Raw genomic sequence first — 18,498 nt, forward strand, 5'->3', positions numbered from 1 at the left:
CCAGGCAGAGGGCCTTCTCGGTAGTGGTGCCCTCCCTGTGGAACAGCCTCCCATCAGATGTCAAAGAGAACAACAACTACCGGACTTTTAGAAGACATCTGAAGGCAGCCCTCTTTAGGGAAGCTTTTAATGTTTGATGTATTACAGTATTTTAATATTTTTCTGGAAGCCGCCCAGAGTGGCTGGGGAAGCCCAGCCAGATGGGTGGGGTATAAATAAATTATTTATTTATTTATTTATTATTATTATTATTATTATTATTATTATTATTATTATTATTATTATTATTATAGAGCTGCAGTTGGCGCAACAGCAAAGCTGATAAAACACATTCCTAGCTATCCATACTACCTGGGCTTGCCATAGTCAACGCCTTCCCCACCTGGTCTGACTGTGCTCCACACCAAGAGGTGCAAAAAGGGATAGGATATGAATAATCCCCTCAAAACAGTTGGAACGCAGAGCAGTGCAAACGAAGCTGGGCTGGGGAAGCAAATTGCGGGAATCGGCCTCCTTGTCAAATGGCACAAAACAAATCCATCAACTTGCTGATCAAGCATGGAGCTGAAAGCTGCCCTGCTTGAGTTTTGTCGCTGCCTCCTGCACCAGCCCTCCTAATAAAGCCCGTGCACCTGGAATATATAATTTTCTCAGTGATGCACGAGTGAGGAAATAATCCAGCTCATTAGCTTTATGAGCTCTGCAGAGCCAGTGTGGCAAGGGGAGGGAAGGGGCTGAAAAAGCACACGGCGAATGGAGTCAAAAGATACCGAGTCAACAGCACAAACTGATGTAAAGGCAGGCAGCAACACCACATCAAATAGTCACCTTCTGCGTCGTAATAATACTTCAAGAACAGCAGCTATTGTTTGTATTTTTCTTGTTTTGCAAGGTCCCACTTTCCCGACTCAAAGACTCTTTTCAACAACCACAGGCTCATTTTCTCCAGAGAGAAGGCAGCCGCTCAGCTAATAAATAAAAAAATAACTCCCAGCCCGCTTGCAAGTATCATTCGCTCGGATTCTTAAAAGTTTACCTCTGCTGCTCATGTTGAATACGATCAGGCAGGAGGGTGACTGGGGTGTCTTTTGCTTCTTTAGCTGTTATCTCTCTCCCCCCCCCCCACAACCCTCTTCTAAACTCAAGAGGCCCTGTCTTTAATCTTGTGACATGCAGCTTGTTCACATATCAAGCAAAGTGTGTAAACAACCTAATACCAATAATTTTTTTCAAAATCCTCCTCAAGCTTTGCTTTTCAAAATGTGAAGTAAAAGCGTTGACTGCTGTGGGGAGACTCAGGCTCCCTCCAAACCAAGCCCTTTGTGTGTGTGTAAAAGATAATGGGGGGGGGAGGAGGGAGGGATTAGGAATGGGCAAATCTGCCCATTTCAGTTTTTCTCAGTTTCTAATTTTTGAATCTTAAGATCAGTTATCCACAATTCCACATCAGTTTTTTCACCTGTATTTTGGTGCAGAGAGACACTTTTTTTTGCAGTCTTCCCTAATATAATTCACTTTTGTGTTATTTTCAGTATACAGTATATGCATTTTAATGAACATTTTTGCAAGTATGTGGTTTTAGTACACAAAACTTGGCTGGATAATTGCACTGCAAAATTTGAAGACATGTCAATTTTGAAGGATGGCTGCATTTTTATTCCTTTATTGTTTTGGAAGTGTGAATTAGTTAATTTCTCCCTTAAATTCAAACTGAATCAAATTTCTCCCACATCCCTATTTATTGTGAGGGTTAAATGTGGTGGGTGGGTAAGGGAGAATCATGCCTCAACACTACCTAAAGTTGTATTCCTTGGAGGAAAGGCAAGATATAATGAATAAAACACTCAGCAGGGCTGCTTAGTACCTTTTACAAACACAAAGGATGCATTTGAGGAGGTTGGTGATGATGGAGAAGGTTACCTGTATCCAATGGTTTATTTGCAAGAAGTTTTCTTAAAAATAATTTTTTCCCCGATACTGTGCTGGAGTCTGTATTTAAGCCTCTATTGAAGGAGTGATCAACTTGTAATAATTTAGATGTTCTTGTTGCTATGGCTACATTTACAAAAAGCGAAGCGAACCATTATAATTTAAATTTTCAGTTATCAGGAAGAAAAAGAAATAAAGGCGGAAAGCATTTTTTAAAAATGGGGGGGGGGGGTTCCTAGGCATGCAACTGCTTTATTCTTCACTGTCAGTTGTACTCGCAACATGACAATCAGTTGGATTTGATCAAATTGCCTTGTCAGGAGAGATTTAGTGCATTTTATACATTTAAATATATCCGTGATGCTTGGGGCTTCTGAATTAAGCTTGACATTCGTTTGCCTGGACTGTTGCTCAGGTCTCACTCAATGAAGAGCGCCTGGCTCACTGGGGCAAATGGGGCACTGCCCCACCACCCTCAGCCAGCTGCCCTGCCTGCCTTCTTACTTACGTAGAGAGGGTGGCTCTGCCTGTCGCCATTGGCTCCAGCTCCACCTGCAGGGGGTCTCCTGGCCTTCCATAGGGCACCAGCCATCAATGATGTCACTTTAAAGTTTATGCTGCTAAGAAAGAACAAGAGAGAAACCGCATCCAAACCAAAGACTCCAGCTTTGGCCCAAAATGGGGGGGGGGCCCTCAGCATCGTGTCACACCTGTGAAATCACACGGGCCCAGTGCACCAAGCCTGGTGGCGGAACCACCACCGCGCCCACCACAGCCACGGTTGGCAGCAGCGGCGAGGGAAACAGCAGCGGCAAGAGAGCTTGCAGACCTGCCCGAGTTTTTGTCGCTGCAGCTACTTCTGCTGGAAACCTGGTGGCAGTGGGAGGTGGCGGCGAAAGAAAAAAAGTTTGGGTGTGTGTGTGTGTGTGTGTGTGTGTGTGTGTGTGTGTGTACTGCTCTGTGTATTTGTTATTAGAGATGGTGTATGCTCTGGTTCGCCAGAAGTGGCTTAGTCATGCTGGCCACATGACCCGGAAGCTGTACACCGGCTCCCTTGGCCAATAAAACGAGATGAGCGCCGCAACCCCAGAGTTGGCCACGACTGGACCTAATGGTCAGGGGTCCCTTTACGTTTATTAAGCTGAGCAGTTAATGTGCATAACAATAGACCATTATGCACATTCACTATGCTGCATAATCATATATTTAATTTGCATATACTCTAAGCACCTCCAGTTGCCAGGATTCTTGTTTAAAGTGGAATGATATTGCTTTCAATGTAGAGTGCAAATGGGGTCTAATCCACTGTTTCCTCCAATACCTGTGATTCGGCCTTCATTGTAATTCTCAGCGAGGCCTCCTGTCAATTCTGTGGCTGCTTCAAAGTGGAAGAAGCCCGCCCATGTCATCCTCAGTGCTCCACGAGACTACAGAATGCCTTGGGTCCAGCCCTTGATTTAAATATGTCCCAATTATCTTCCCACAAGGGAAGAAAGGAGGAGGGCTGAAATACACAAGCTCAGGAGGACCACAGGAAGCGGTGCCAAAGAATTTGCATAGGTTAGGGCCATAGGAATAGGTCAGCATCAGAGCACACGACTTGCATACCATCAGTCCCTGCTTCCTAGAAAGACGGCTACAGAATCCGTTGGAAAGTGGCATCCCTGGGCACGCCAACACTCCCTGCAAGCACCAGCCAGCATTTTCATCCTCTTGCTACAGAGAAGCTTTCTTGCAACACCTCAGACGTTTCCCCCCAAAAGCCTATGTGAAAAACAAGGACCATTGATCTGCGCTTTGTGAAGACGTTAGCCAGGGAGCATTCACTTGCTCGCAAGGGGACAGCAGCCATGTATTCGTTTCAACAAACAGCCAACCTCATCCCTTAGCTTTGAGGTTGGTAGTGATAAAAGATGATTAAAAATAAGATTCCTGCTTTCAGGCACTATATACATTTAAAGCACATTTCCTACCCAAGAATCCTGGGAACTGCAGCTTACCCGTCACAGAACAACAATTTCCAGCACCCTTAACAAACGATGGTTCCTAGGATTCTTTTTTTTGGGGGGGGGGTTGGAGTTGAGGACGTGCTTTAAATGTATGGGGCAGCCTCAGTTTAACCCAGCCCCCCAGTTCCACGGCTCACTATATGGCCTTCAAAAGATAAGCCGTTTCCGGCTTTGTGAAGTCTCAGTGGAAAAGAAGCCCCATAATTGGGAATGAGGAACCACCGAGAATTCCCTGGGCTCGGCTATAGATAGTGCAGGTGAGAACTTGTGTTATCTTCCGCATTGTATAAATAATTCTCTATGTGCAACACCATCTCTCCTATTGCCTGTATAGCACTTGCCTTGATCTAGCATCAGCAAGCTTAGATAAATGCACCGCGGTCTGTAGGCGAGGAAGCCTTTCTGGTGGTAAAAAAGGCTGTCTACTCCAGTTGCAGCTACCCCCCCCCCCCGCAATACAATAAACATTGGTGTACATGATTTTATACACACACACACACACACACACCTACCTATGGGTGTGAAGTGAGGAGTCTAACCTGAAATAATGATTGTGAATACTGTATGGGAAAGGGTGGGTTATGCAGTATTCTTGGATATACTGCAAGTACTGCACACTTGGCAGTAGATTTATTTTTTTCTTATTTATCATTTAGAGTCATGCTCTCTTGAGCATGTGGAGATCTAACAGAGGCCTGCAGCATGCAGAGGAAAAAAAGAGGCAACGTGTCAATGGACAGGGTGGAGGGAGTTATTCCCTTCTGGTAGCAAATTGATTGGACCAGTGCTGAAATGCTTGTGGCCGGTCCATCTACTTCAGGGGTCAGCAACCTTTTCCAGCCGTGGGCCGGTCCACCGTCCCTCAGACCATGTGGGGGGGCCGGACTATATTTTGAAAAAAAAGAAAAAGAATGAATTCCTATGCCCCACAAATAACCCAGAGATGCATTTTAAATAAAAACACACATTCTACTCATATCAAAACACCAGGCAGGTCCCACAAATAACCCAGAGATGCATTTTAAATAAAAAGACATATTCTACTCATGTAAAAACATGCTGATTCCTGGACCGTCCGCGGGCCGGATTGAGAAGGTGATTGGGCCGCATCCGGCCCCCGGGCCTTAGTTTGCCTACCCCTGATCTAGTTCAATAGTGTCTACACTGACTGGCAGCAGCTCTCCAGGGTTTCATGTCCTACCAGGGGAGGCTGGGCATTAAACCTCGAGCCTTTTGTCTGCAACACACATAACTCTCTCACTGAGCCACTCCAGGTATTTAAAGGGAGCTCAGCTCCCTTTAACTTTTACCCCAGCTCCCTTCAACCAGTGGTTTCAGAATGCTGCAAAAGAGCAAACGAAAGGCCCAGCATCTTAGTTCCCCCACAGGACTGGCCCAATACATTTTGGCACCTGAGGCAGGCTCCGCAATGGTGCCCCTTCCCCATCAGGGAAGAAGGGGTGAGAGAAGAACTAGAGGAGGGGAGATCTGCACTAGGATATGCTGCCCCTGTGGATCATGCCACCTGAAGCAGTCACCTCACCTTGTCTTATAAGTGGGCTGGCCCATATCTCCCAGGGTGTCATGTGCCACCAAGCCTGTTCAGCACCGCAGGCAGTGACATCAGCTGGAGGCAACAGGCAGGTGGAGAAGAGGGCCAGGGTCTAGGCCAGAGGGCTGTGCCTTTAAAGGGGCTCCATTCTCCAGCAAGAAGGCAGAGCCTGGGAGGGATAATCAGGTTTGAGGATTATACAAGTGCTACACAGGACTCAAGCAAACCAATTCACTGTGCTCCCTGTCACACCCCATAGATTTGGGAAAGAGTACTCACTGTGCGAAGAAGCCTTGCAGTGCATCTGCCCTAATCCCAAGAAGCAGGAGGAGCCAAGACCACTTCAATAGTTGTATTTATTGGTGAACAATGGATTAACCACTCAGAAGACGAGCTAGGACTTGCCACAGAGCTAAGATGAAGGTTCCAACTAGTTCCCACTTAATTATGGAGGTGCAGAAGCACACCCGGAGCAGGTGGAGTTTCTATTACAAACCAGTTGTGTCTCTTAAAGAGACAGGTCACATATACTATACTCCCCACCAGGGTTTCTGGTCCCCCACCCCCACCCCATGGCTATTGAACAAGCTCAGCTCTCATTGTACTGTTGTTTTCAAAAAGTGCTTCCCCTCTTAATCCCCCCCCCCGCAAACCACGGGGTTCCTCTGAGCATGCTGATTCCTCCCTCTTGTTCCTCAGTGGCCCCATTTCCACCCCCAATGTGGGCACTCACCACCTGCATCTGCTATTGGAGGAAGTGATGATAAGGGCTCAGTTACCACTCATGAGAATAAGCTGTATTTTCCTGGGACCTGTGCAGGGTTCTGAAGAACATGGCAATGGTGAAATGCTCCACTGTCTTTTCTGCACTTGTTGAAGACCTTCCTTCTGGATCCAGCTTTCAAAGCGCAGAACTTTATACTAGTCTGTCTTTTTTTTTCTTACATTGTTTTTACATACAGAATTATTTTTAATTGATTGCATATATGGAATTGTTTTCCACTGTATTTACATGTGGAATTGTTTTTATTGATGTTTCTGCTGTGAGATATTTTATGGAAAGCAATTCAAAAATGGCATCAATAATAATAATTGCACACAAGACCCTGTCTGTCAGTAACTCTTACTACCTTCCCTGGATCATGGCCAGACCTGATTCCTTCAGACTCATGGTGGTCTGGGCTGCACCAATTCTTCTGCACAATGCTTTTCTACGCATTGCAAATGATTTTGAATTGAACTGATTATCACTACACAATTTGTTAATGGTGGCATAATCCCTCAAAGATGTATCTACTTCTTTTTCACTGTACCAATATTTTGTGCTGCTGTAACCTCTACATTCAGCCCTAGTTTAAATCTGGGTTTGAGATGTAAACATTTCAGCAAATGTTGTTTTCAACATGCACGTTAAAAATAGATGAAATCTGTCTTTATAGGTTCTATTTGTTGTCTAAGACTGCAGTCCTAAAGTTGGGGAGGAGGGGGATGTGCCAAAGGCAGATCATCTGCCTCATCCAGCCCCCTGTTGGGCTCCCATCAGTGGGGCAGCAGTGAGAATGGATCAGCTTTTTTACTCCTAGGGATATAGGACACAGTCAGGCCATTGGCCCATCTAACTTAGTAATGTCTATGTGGACTGAAAGCAGCATTCCAGGCTTTCAAACGGTGATGTTTCCTTCCTAGAGATGCCAGGGATTGAACCTGGGACATTCTGAATGCAAAGCAGATACTCTACCACTGAACTCCACTGAGCTACAACCCTTCCCCAACCTTCCTCTGGCCTTGTATTGCTATTTCCTTCTCCCTTTGGGAACAATGGGAAGGAAATTCACTACGCCACATCCAGGGCTGCTGTAGTTTCCGCCCTGCCTTGGAGGTGTTTCGGAGGACAGTGAAGGCTATTTGCGTGGCGAGTTCCCGCCCCCCACCAGGATAAATAAAGACACGAGACACCATAATATAAGGTTAATTGGGCGAATTAGGCCACAACTTTATTGAATTCAGGAATGAGAGGCATTGGCTTAGGCATTGGTCCTAACGACTATCCGGCTCCAGCCCATTTGCTGGAGACACGGGGAAGGGTTAACACTAATCGGGGGAGTCTCCCGCCGAGGCACATCGACTAGGAGCTCCCCCGGGTCACCGCTCTGGGGCGTGCCTTTGGCCCTCACCTCCATAGGCTTCGGACAGGGCCACGCCCCCCGGAGTCCTTTAACGGACCACCCTTCGCTCACTGGGGGGAGGTGATGGCGTTCCTCCCCCCCCACATCCTCTTAACCCCTTCTTACCAATGCCTACCGCCACACGAGCAATTGCTCGCCGCCAATACTCTCATGCCTGAAACCAACCCCTTACCCCCTTTGCTATATCAGTCAGCCACATGTCATTTCCCGCATCTGAAAGATGCACGCCATCAAGCCAAATATCATTTCCTGCATCCGCAAGATGCACGCCATCAAGCTGGTAGAGGGCCTCACCGTTGCCTGGGTGGTCAATGACCCACCCACCCAGGGCTGCCACTCTACGCACCACCGCCCGATCCAAGGCTTTCCTAGCCCTATTTGTGGCTATCGGGCACCTGCTCTCTCTCCAAACCCGGCTTTCCATCAACAAGGCCCAAAGAATGGTGATGTTTGGATAAGAGGCCTTAAGTTCCTCAAAGTCACTAAAGAGATGCCACATCAAGTCGACTGCCTTTCTGTAAGCTAAGTCCTTTTCGCCAAATTGGATAACTAAAGCATCTGGGGGGGGCCCACCGCTGCCGCTCTGGCCCTAATTGCGGGCAACATTCCGGCCCAGCGCATTCCCCTCCGAGAGATCCAAGACATATTGATGTAGTTAAGGTGCGGCCTGAGACCGGGATTGATGGTGCGGACCCTGGCCCAATGCACAATGTTGTGCCCGATTATCCAGATGCACGCCCTCATAGCTCCTGCACCCTAGGGTCCCCGTTAACGGCATGGTTTCTATCCCAGTGGACAGTGCAGGGCCTATAATCCAAATATGCACCACAACGTCACCTGAAAGCAAAAGAAGGTAACGAAGCCAGGTGAAGTATACTGTGAACAATCACAAGGTCTTACGAATATATCCCTTAAATGCATCAGACTTTCACTGCTCCCAAGTCCTTCATCCTTTCAGCTGAGAGTCCCAAATGCAGTGCTGTGGTGGCGGCCCTAATCCTAAAGGAGTTAGCTGCGAATTCAGCTGAGGATAAACTGCAGGCAGCAATCTCCCTTCGCATAATGCGCGTGGACTGATGCCGTGCAAGGCAGGAGCCATCCAAGTGTATAAGGGATGGACCTGAGACAGTTGGTCTCACGTACATGAAATGTTTAGTGTCCTTTACTGCTGATCGGTTCTGGAACATTGGACATGCAGGGCTAAACTGGATCTGAACAAGGTCAGGTCTCTCAAACTAACCCCGGGCAGCGCATTCTGGTTGGCCCTTACAAACCACTTCACCCATGCGCATTCTGGTTGGCCCTTACAAACCACTTCGCCCATGCGCATAGCGCCAAAGGCAATGGAGTATGCAGCTGAAAATAACCGGGCCTTGTCCTCGGACCAACAGATACTTCTTATTTTATTTTATTATTATTATTTTAATTTTATTTAATTATTTATTTTGGAATTGGCATAAAATGTCATAAGGGTCTTCTACCATCACTTTTAGGAGGCTGCAGCCTGCGCCAGCCCTACAACAACAATAATAATAATAATAATAATAATTTATTATTCGTACCCCGCCCATCCGGCTGTGTTTCCCCAGCCACTCTGGGCGGCTTCCATAGAAACCAAAAATACACTAAAATATCACACATTAAAAAACTTCCCTGAACAGCAGCCCTGCGGTGCCCTTCACACTAAGAAGTCCACACCAGGGTCTATGGATTAAACAACCTTACAGAAAAAGGGAGATTGCGGCCTACTGGATGTTTAAGAGTCTTTGCTGCACGACCCAGCACCCTCCAATGTACCAAGTATTGCAGAGCTTCAGCCTTGGTAGGTGTGTCAAGCCTAGGATTTTCTAATTTGCCTTAAGGTGTGTCAAGCCTAGCATTCATTCATTTATTATATATTATTCATTTATTTATTTATGATTATTTATTTATTTATTTATAAATTTGCCTTGGAACTTAGTAAAGTCCACCCCAGCCTTTTTATAAGATCTAGCGTGGACGGGGCTCCTGAAGCTAATACTCCCTTCAGGACATCACGTTCCCAAGGCTCCAAAGGTGCTCCCGGAATGGCTGTGGCAATTTGCTGCGCCTTAGCATCTGTGATGTCATTGTCAACCCTAGGGGTAAATTTGGTAGAGAAATAGATGTTTAATTCTAAGCACAAAAGGGCAAAGGTTCGGGGCAGAACTAGGAGCGTGCGATAATTGCTTTGACAGGACACTGACAACCGTTTGATTGTTGGTCCGACGCATACCTGGTGATTCCTGAACTCGTCAGCACGCAAATGCCATTGTACTTTTCCAGGAACTTCAACCCAACCTTCAAGTCTGACTTGACCACTTTAGAGAGGCGCACCCAGTGTTGCGGAGCACGCAGTCCCACTGACAGCTTAGCCGGCGAAAAGAGGGCGAGCCCCCTCAGCACCGGCCCTAAATAGGACAGGCCTCACCCCCCCCAGCCAGCTGGTTGGCTGGCTGGGGGGGGGGCAGGCCCGGCTGGGATTCCCCTGCTCTCGCGGGGGCTGCAACCAGCCCCCGCTCACGTGGGGTGGGCGTGAAGCCCGCAACCCCACCTCCTGGGCAAGCTGGAAGTGGCTTTGCCCTGATCTGTCCAGCCATGCCAAGCATCAGTCCTCCCCCCCCCCATTTGCTTCCACCAACATCTCAGCTTCAGCAGCAGGGCAAAAGCAACGGAAGATACCAGGGCAGAATGGAAAGGGAATGCAACATGGGATCTCCCACAAGGGTTGCCAGGTCAGGAGCATCCCAGACCCTCAGATTTCAGGGTCCAAACCTTTGACCTAGGGGCAAGCATTATCCGGTCTCCAGTTAGGAAACCATCCTAGGGACTGTAGGATTGCAGGGTTGTTTGTCCTTCAGAATAATGATATCCCCCTTTCCGTTTTTGAAGACTTTTACCCGCACACACATAGAGAGAAACAAACAGGAATAATGGAAGCAGCAACAGAGTAATAAATATAATCCCTTTTAATTTACTGATTTTTGCCTCAGTATCAGCAACTACGCTGTGTTGATGACTTTAATTTCACCTTCACTAATAAATTCTCATTTAATTTTTTTAAAAAAACTTATACAAGTAACTCTTTCCCTGCCTTCTCCAAACAGAAATTGACTGCAACCTAACCCTCCTTACTTGAGAGCTCCACTGAATTCAATAGGACTTACTTTTCAGTAGACATGGTTGCGACTGTACTGTTCAATGTGTCATATATAGCATCTCTCATACTCTAACCAGCTATTGATCTGCAGACCTTCTGTATTTTCCCATTTACTTGTCACCTCACTTTGCACTTCTGTGATTAATTAACCCACCAATTCTAATTTCTCAGTTGGCATTGCATCCTTAACGTATCTTAGAAGAAATCTTAATGGTCGTAACAGTATAAAGTGAATGGCAATTGTTCTTAGAAACTCAACAATTTCCTACCAATCTATATAGGTTTCTATACATCCCTATCATATAATAAAGTCAATTTCTTTAGTTAAGTAGGGCTGCCATATGTCCCAAACATTACTGGGATTTCAAAGCCAGAATCGACGTTCAGGGGGAATTTCCAAAAGGCAGCGCTTTGTCCTGGATCTTAGGCAAATTGAAAAACAATGTGGGGGGTTTCCTGGCAACCTTAATCCAAGTATCCATCCTAGCTAAGATACGGCAGGTAGGAAATAGTTTTGACACAGAGGTGGCGAATGTCCAGCCTGGGGGCCAAATTTGGCCTGGCATGGGTGCCAATTCGGCCCATGAGGCTGTCCCCGCCCCCCAAACCTTATCCACCTACCCCACAGCATATGTAATGTCATGTGTGGGGCAGGTAGATGCACATCTGAATTGGTTGCACAGCAAATCCCTGTAGGAAACAGGATGGGACTCATCACCTATCAGCTGATGAGTGGTGACTTTGACCCCACAGGATGGGCTGTGTGACCGAATTCCCCATGAAGAGCTTGATCATCAAGCTGATCCCTTCAGAGTGCAGCTTTGAACTCGCCACCCATCAGTAGATAAGCAGTGACTTCAAGCCTGCTTGATCACCAGCACTTCAAGGAATCACAGAGGCTTATTTGAAAGCCCTGCATGGTGCTTTAAAGTCCCCAAAATATTCTTCAACACCAGGTGATTGACAGATGGGTAACCCCGCCTCATGTCAAATCTGGCCTCTGAGAGGTAGAGGATATAAGGAGTTGGCCCACTGGCCAGGTCAGGTTTCCCATTCCTCCTATAAGAGACAGAGCTGTCTCAGTGGTGGCCCCTTGTTGATGGAATGTTTACCTCAGAGGCCTGCCTAGCAACTGCATTAATGTCCTTCCAGCACCCGGAGAAAATGTTTTGTTCTCCTAGACATTTTAAAAATGTGCTTTTTAAATTACCAGTTTCTGCTGTCTTTTTATGTGTCTTCCACTCCCAGGCATTTTAAAATTATATGTTACTGCTGGGTATGGTTTTTAACTCCTTTTTATAAATGCTTTTGTGTTGCTCATTGTTCAGTTCTGTTAATTTTATTTTGTTGCAATATTATATAATGCAGCATCTAATAAATTTTGTAAGTGAATAATTAAACGTGACTTAGTAGGTTTATAGATGGCCCCATTCTCACATTTCAAAATACATATCTGCCTACTCATTTCACTCAGCCTCACAACAACCCTGTGAGGCAGTCATATATTAAGCGGTATACAAATAAAATAATCAATTATTCTCTTTTGACAGCTGGGGAACTGAGGTGGAGAGTGAATTGCCGAAGGCTGTGCCAATGAAACTGTGCTGAACTAGGATTTGAAAAACGAAGACTCCTACAGGGCGGCATGTTTTCGACTGACAATAATTCAAGGTGAAAAAAATAAAAAATAAGAAAGAAACTTGCATCAGATTAAGATTGCAGCTATTTGCCCTATTTTTATTTTTAATCTAGTGCTGCAGTTGAGTTTTCAAAGCTCTAATTACCTGGATATACTTTACTGCCTTTTACAAATTCTAATTTTTGCACAACCCAATGGAGCAGCTTCTTCAGGAGGAGGAAGATGACCTATTTACATTTTCCCCCTTCATTGAAACGCAGTCTGAGGGTTTGTTTACCACATTGCATAGCTTGCTTTAACTTCAGTTCTGTTTACACAATCCAAATACAGTGGTACCTTGGGTTACAGACGCTTCAGGTTACATACGCTTCAGGATACGGACTCCGCTAACCCAGAAATAGTACCTCGGGTTAAGAACTTTGCTTCAGGATGAGAACGGAAATCGTGCTCCGGCGGCGCACCAGCAGCAGGTAGGCCCCATTAGCTAAAGTGGTACCTCAGGTTAAAAACAGTTTCAGATTAAGAACGGACCTCCAGAACGAATTAAGTACTTAACCCGAGGTACCACTGTATAAATTCAGGGGTTCCAAAGAATCTAAAGAGAGGTGGTGGCAGCAGTGGGGGCTGTCTTGACAGCAGCAATGCGTTCAGTGGTGCCATTGGGGTAGGACTTTGGGGACAGAAGACCAAGTCCCCACTTAGAAGCAATAGCAGAAGCCACCCCCCCCCCAAACACAGCAGTGGTGGATTGCAACATTTTGAAGTGGACCCAGAGTAAAACCACTAAGTCCAGAGTCTAAAGTAACCTAACTGTACCACTGGATGTGTTTCTGACATGACTCGTTTCTTGTGAGTACAGTAATTAGCTGCAAAAAGGAAGGAAAAAACACATGTTATCTCCTAGTGATCGGTTTCTAAGAATTGAGATATGGGTTGGGGGTGGTCTCAAGACTGCCTGAAAGTTTAACCTGCAAACTCTACTTTCTACTTAACCCCAGGGGTCAAGGAATTAGGTTAGATGGTCCAAAGGATTTATTACATGGTCCACTGGGGTGGTGCAGGACATTATTAGTATTATTACATTGTCCTAGGGCAGGCTACAGCAAGTAAAACAACATTAAAATCAAAACACTATTACACAATATATATATTTTTAAGTTTTAAACAACTTAACATTACAGAAATAAGGTGGATCCTTAAAATATACATCTTGAAAACCAGGATGAACTCCTGCATCCTCATATTCCATGAAAACTACAATAAAGGTGCACGTCACACCTGTGTGTGTATTGCGGTGGGGGGGGGAGTTCCACAACTTAAGGGCTGCCACAAAGAATGCCCTTTCCTGCCTCCCCCGACCACCCCCAAATTTCATTAGTTTATTACTCCTTCAGATATTAGGAGTTTATCTTATTTCTGTATGCTTGCCAGTGACCCTTTGCATTTGGGTTGTGACATTGTTGACTGTGAGTGGTTTATAGAATCGTAGAGTTGGAAGGGACCACGAGGGTCATCTAGTCCAACCCCTGCAGTGCAGGAATCTTTTTGCCCAGCATGGGGCTCAAACCGTTGACCCTGAGATTAACAGTCTCATGCTCGACCCGCTGAGCTACCTTGTTGAGTGTCTTTATGTATGAGTGGCAGATAGATGTAATGTTTGAGGTCGTGAATGGTTGTAGTGGGTATGTGGAATGGATGATGAGTGAGATTGGATGAATGATGGTGTGTTGTTTGAAATTTTATATTAAATTTCTCTGTAGTGCTGTCTGATTTATTATTATTATGTTTATGGATATTTCTATGCATTTTGTTAGGTGAACTATTTGATATGGCTTTGTTGTGCTTATTATGTAAACCGCTCTGAGATCCTTTTGAATAGTAAAGTGGTCAATAAATGGAAATAGTGATGATAACAATAAACAAACAAACAGGCAAGCATGTATTTCTAGGTACCTCCCAATGGGGCAAAATTATGCACTTCCTACCCCTGGGGCTCTGTGCCCTCACTAGAGCATCCCTCCCTTCAGCCACAAAGACAAAAAGGGGGGTGTCCCTCTCAGTGTAACCCCAAAGAGTGCTCTGCAGTGGTTGGATTTAAAAACAATTACAGGAAATGTCATCAGCAACCCACTGTTAAACCCTGCTCTTCCTGCATCGGGAGAATTGTCAGGCGACAGTTTTAAGCTGATGATTGTGACGTTTGCTCCCAGTTGGACTTATCAAGTTTTCAACAGATTTTTAAATTGGATATTTTTATCTGTATGATTTTTTAAAAAACCAATTTATTACCTACCCAAGCTTTAGGGATGTGGTGGTGGTAGAGATAAATAGATCAATAATGAAAGGGATTTGCGGAGGGCAAGGCAGAAAGAGATTCTGGATTCCCGAGATTCAACCCAGAAGCTTGAAAAAGGTCACATCAAAATTGAAAGATCAATTTGCTCCATGGCACCTTCATCAGTTATTCATGAGGCCGGGTGGCAGACACTTAGTATTCACAATTTGAGACATATCCTTAGACTGGAACAGCCTATTTAAATAGTAAAATTAACTTTTGGGGAATATTCCACACAGGTACAACACAGACGAAATAGCAGGGCATCTTTGTAAACTTCCGCCTGCTCAGTATTCAACACCCATTTCCAGAGAGTGAAGTCTTCACACTTCAAGTTTACGTTCTATTTCTCCTGAGGTAAAGTGGTTAAAAATAAAAAATAAAAAACCTTGTGTGCTTGTCAATAGCCAAAAACTAATAATTTCTTGCTTTTCTTCCTGTTATGTGGCTTAACAATTAAGAGGAAGTGTGGAAGGGAGAATAATGTGCCTCAAAATAAGTTGAGTATTTGAATTTTGCCATTTGTCAGGGCTATATACATACAGATACTTCGATGACCAGGCGTGACGGTGGCTGATATGCTCCTTAGAACAGGAACACGAAGGCATAGGATGCTCTCTGGGTGTGTGAGTGTCTTGAATCTGAGCAGAAAGGGGGGAACTTTTTAATCCTGAGGGCCACAATCTCTTCTGAGCAGACCTCTGAGGGCCAGCGCCAGAGGGTAGTTTCTTCAAACAGCTTCCTCTATTCCCCTTGTAGGCAAGCAGCAAGTGTTTTCCAAGTTCAAGGGCACAATCCAGTCAGGGAAAAACATTCAAGGAGGCTGCAAAATAGGGCTGTTGAGACATGAGGCTTGGGAGGGTGTGTGGTTTGGGGCGAGACCAGAGGGAGGAGGAGTCTGGAGGGCTGCATTTGGCCCCAGGGTTTGAGGCTCCTCATACTACCCTCCAGTGCATCCAGCAGTGCACCAGAAGGTTGGTGGTCTGAGCCCACCCAGGGACAGCTGTGGGCAAGATTCCTGCATTGCGGGGGTTGGACCATCAGGGTCCCTTCCAACTCTACAATTCTGTGATCCCTGAACTACAGATTCCCATTACCAGGCTTTGGTGCCCAGCTGCCTCCTCTTCAACTGCAAATCTGGCAGGCTGAGTTTTATGCCTCATGCCAGGGGTAGGCAACCTAAGGCCCGGGGGGCTGGATGCAGCCCAATTGCCTTCTCAATCCAGCCCACGTACAGTCCAGGAACCAGCGTGTTTTTACATGAGTAGAATGTGTCCTTTTATTTAAAATGCATCTCTGGGTTATTTGTGGGGCATAGGAATTCGTTCCTATTTTTATTCAAAATATAGTCCAGCCCACCACATGGTCTGAGGGACGGTGGACTGGCCCACGGCTGAAAAAGGTTGCTGACCCCTGCCTCATGCAACCCACATGCAGTCAGCTGACTCCAAAAGCCAATCCCTGCCCACCAGAGCCTATAAAGCCCTGCTTTTTATGACTATTGTCACCAGCTTTGAATACTTTGAACACTTTTCAGTAGAAGAGTGTGCAATACAATTATCAAAAACAAATAAAAGCAGTCTACTGGAAAAAGGTAGAATTTTTATTTTCTCAACAGCAAATGTACTTTTTACAGCATATGTTTAACTATATACACAGAGGCATTATAATGTTCATGTTACATACACTTTTTTCTAGAGATTTCCAAAATAGGTATGTTCTCATTAAAATGAAACTTCTTAGACCATTCTTTCAAGACCTTTGCTATAGCAACAACTGCAGCAAACTCCTGTATATGAAGCCTGGGCGACATAGACAAGGGAATGAGGTGGTAGAGATATGAGGTGATAAAACAGAGTGCATCACATTAGACGGTGGGTGTTGGGAGGGATCACCTTTGTGAATTCTCCTCTGCACTAGGGATGGGGGCTCTCTGGCCCTCCAGATGTTGAACTATCAACTCTCATCACTCCTAGCCAGCATGTCCACTGGTCAGGCATGATGGCAGCTGTAGTCCAGCAATATCAGGAGGGACACCTGTACCACAATCCTATTCTTCATGAAAGACTCCATGTGAGTAGAAACAAGGAGTGGGGCTACAACCCCTCTCCCTGATGTGCTAGATATTTACCTTCAGGAATTATTATTTTTTTGCTTTAATATGGACAGCATTCCAAATTTGAATCCTCACCTGTCCCTTGAAGTGAAACATTCTATTCTACCACCTTAATCTGCTCCATGTAGAAGACAAGTTTCTGTTCAATTCTAGTTAGTTTTGTACAGATGAGGATACCGTCTATATAGATATACATATTTTCAGCAGAGATCTTCAACTGACCTTGCATTGTCAACCCAAATAGAAGAGTTTTTTGTACCTTGTGCTACAAGGCACGGCATGCTGAGAAGAGATGCCTTTTTGGAGAGATGAAGTAAGTTTCATTAAACAGCTTTTCCTCCCAGGGTCAACTTAGTACACAGTTTATAAGAGCCAAGTTTCCAAACTATCTGGTTTCGGAGGTTAATCTATCTGCTGTCTTCTGAATCGTCAGCCTCATTAAAGTTTTACTTTGCCCAGCTGTAGCATTAGCAGAGTTATATAAAAAAAGGATTCTTTGGGAAAAGTGAAATTAGTATTTCAGAAGCCAATTACAAATCTATAAAACAGATTAGTATATTTCCAACAAGGCCACAAACACAGCAAACTGTGCCACAGTGCAGCTATTCAGGATCATTGTTAAACATAATCTCTTAATGACTGTAATCCTGAGTCTCCCATTATTTAGTTTTCTAAATCCAGAGTCTTATGAAATGAGAAATTAGACTGAGAATTTATTTTCTAAGCCTCTGTCAGAGACGCAGGTGGGAAGAAGGAAAGATGTATGACAGAAATGCACTTATAAACAGCCATTTAACATTTATTTTTTTAAAAAATAGAAAGCCGAAAGGAATTATTGTTTTCCTTTAATCCAATTTGGCGGCCTTCGATTTAGCGGCTTAAATGGCTGAGAGGGATGTGTAGGGGGGACCATGGTGGAACTTACCAAATATTAACAAAAGATGTTTAAGAATAAATATAAGGACCACTGTTGTCTAGTCAACTAGCCAAACCTCAGCATTTGAGTTCTTCCTAGATGGCAAATATACAGAGAAATCTAAGTGAAACTGCTCAGCATCTCCATCAATGTGATGGATGAGTCTTCAAACATTTTGCTGCAGCAAAAGAGCAAAGGTCAGTTTTAGGAAGAATATCCAACAGCTGCTGTGTGTTTTTGGATGAAGTACTTTCAAAAGGCAAAAGAGAAAAAGGTTACAGAGCCATACAAACCTGTTCTGACATTTGAAACCATAATTTTGGTTCAAGTTTTTTTTTTTCTTTTTAAAGTGCAAAGCTGTATGTCTTAAGAGAAAATATGCCTACTCTCTTCTGAAGCTGGCTGAAGAACGAATGAAAGAACCCATTACTGCCCACTGGTAATTCAAAGAGGCGGTCCTTGATCTTTCTCATTTTAACAGCTAACGCAATTTCCCTGTTTCCAGTAAGAGCTCAGGAAGAATGCAAGGAGACAGACCCTGCTTCTGATGGAGCCACCAAAAAGTAAAGCAAACACTGGTCCTTGTTTTTTGTCTCTCTTTGCTAAGACCTATTTGAGTGGAGAAAAGAGTGCAATTA

The 18,498-nt window shown here is 44.9% G+C and overlaps 2 long non-coding RNA genes across 2 annotated transcripts in view; one reads left to right on the top strand and one right to left on the bottom strand.

The window, feature by feature from the left end:
• The window catches only part of LOC308592566, a 280,852-nt gene that overhangs the window by 193,370 nt on the left and 68,984 nt on the right, over window positions 1-18,498 (bottom strand). The gene's annotated exons all lie outside the window — the stretch shown is intronic.
• On the top strand, window positions 10,526-15,479 carry LOC308591430. The gene is made up of 3 exons (XR_014010175.1): window positions 10,526-12,130; window positions 12,405-12,525; window positions 15,068-15,479. It is a non-coding gene; the product is annotated as an uncharacterized lncRNA (long non-coding RNA).

Source organism: Podarcis bocagei, assembly GCF_964188305.1.
Source record: "Podarcis bocagei genome assembly, chromosome: 7".
NCBI lineage: Eukaryota > Metazoa > Chordata > Lepidosauria > Squamata > Lacertidae > Podarcis > Podarcis bocagei.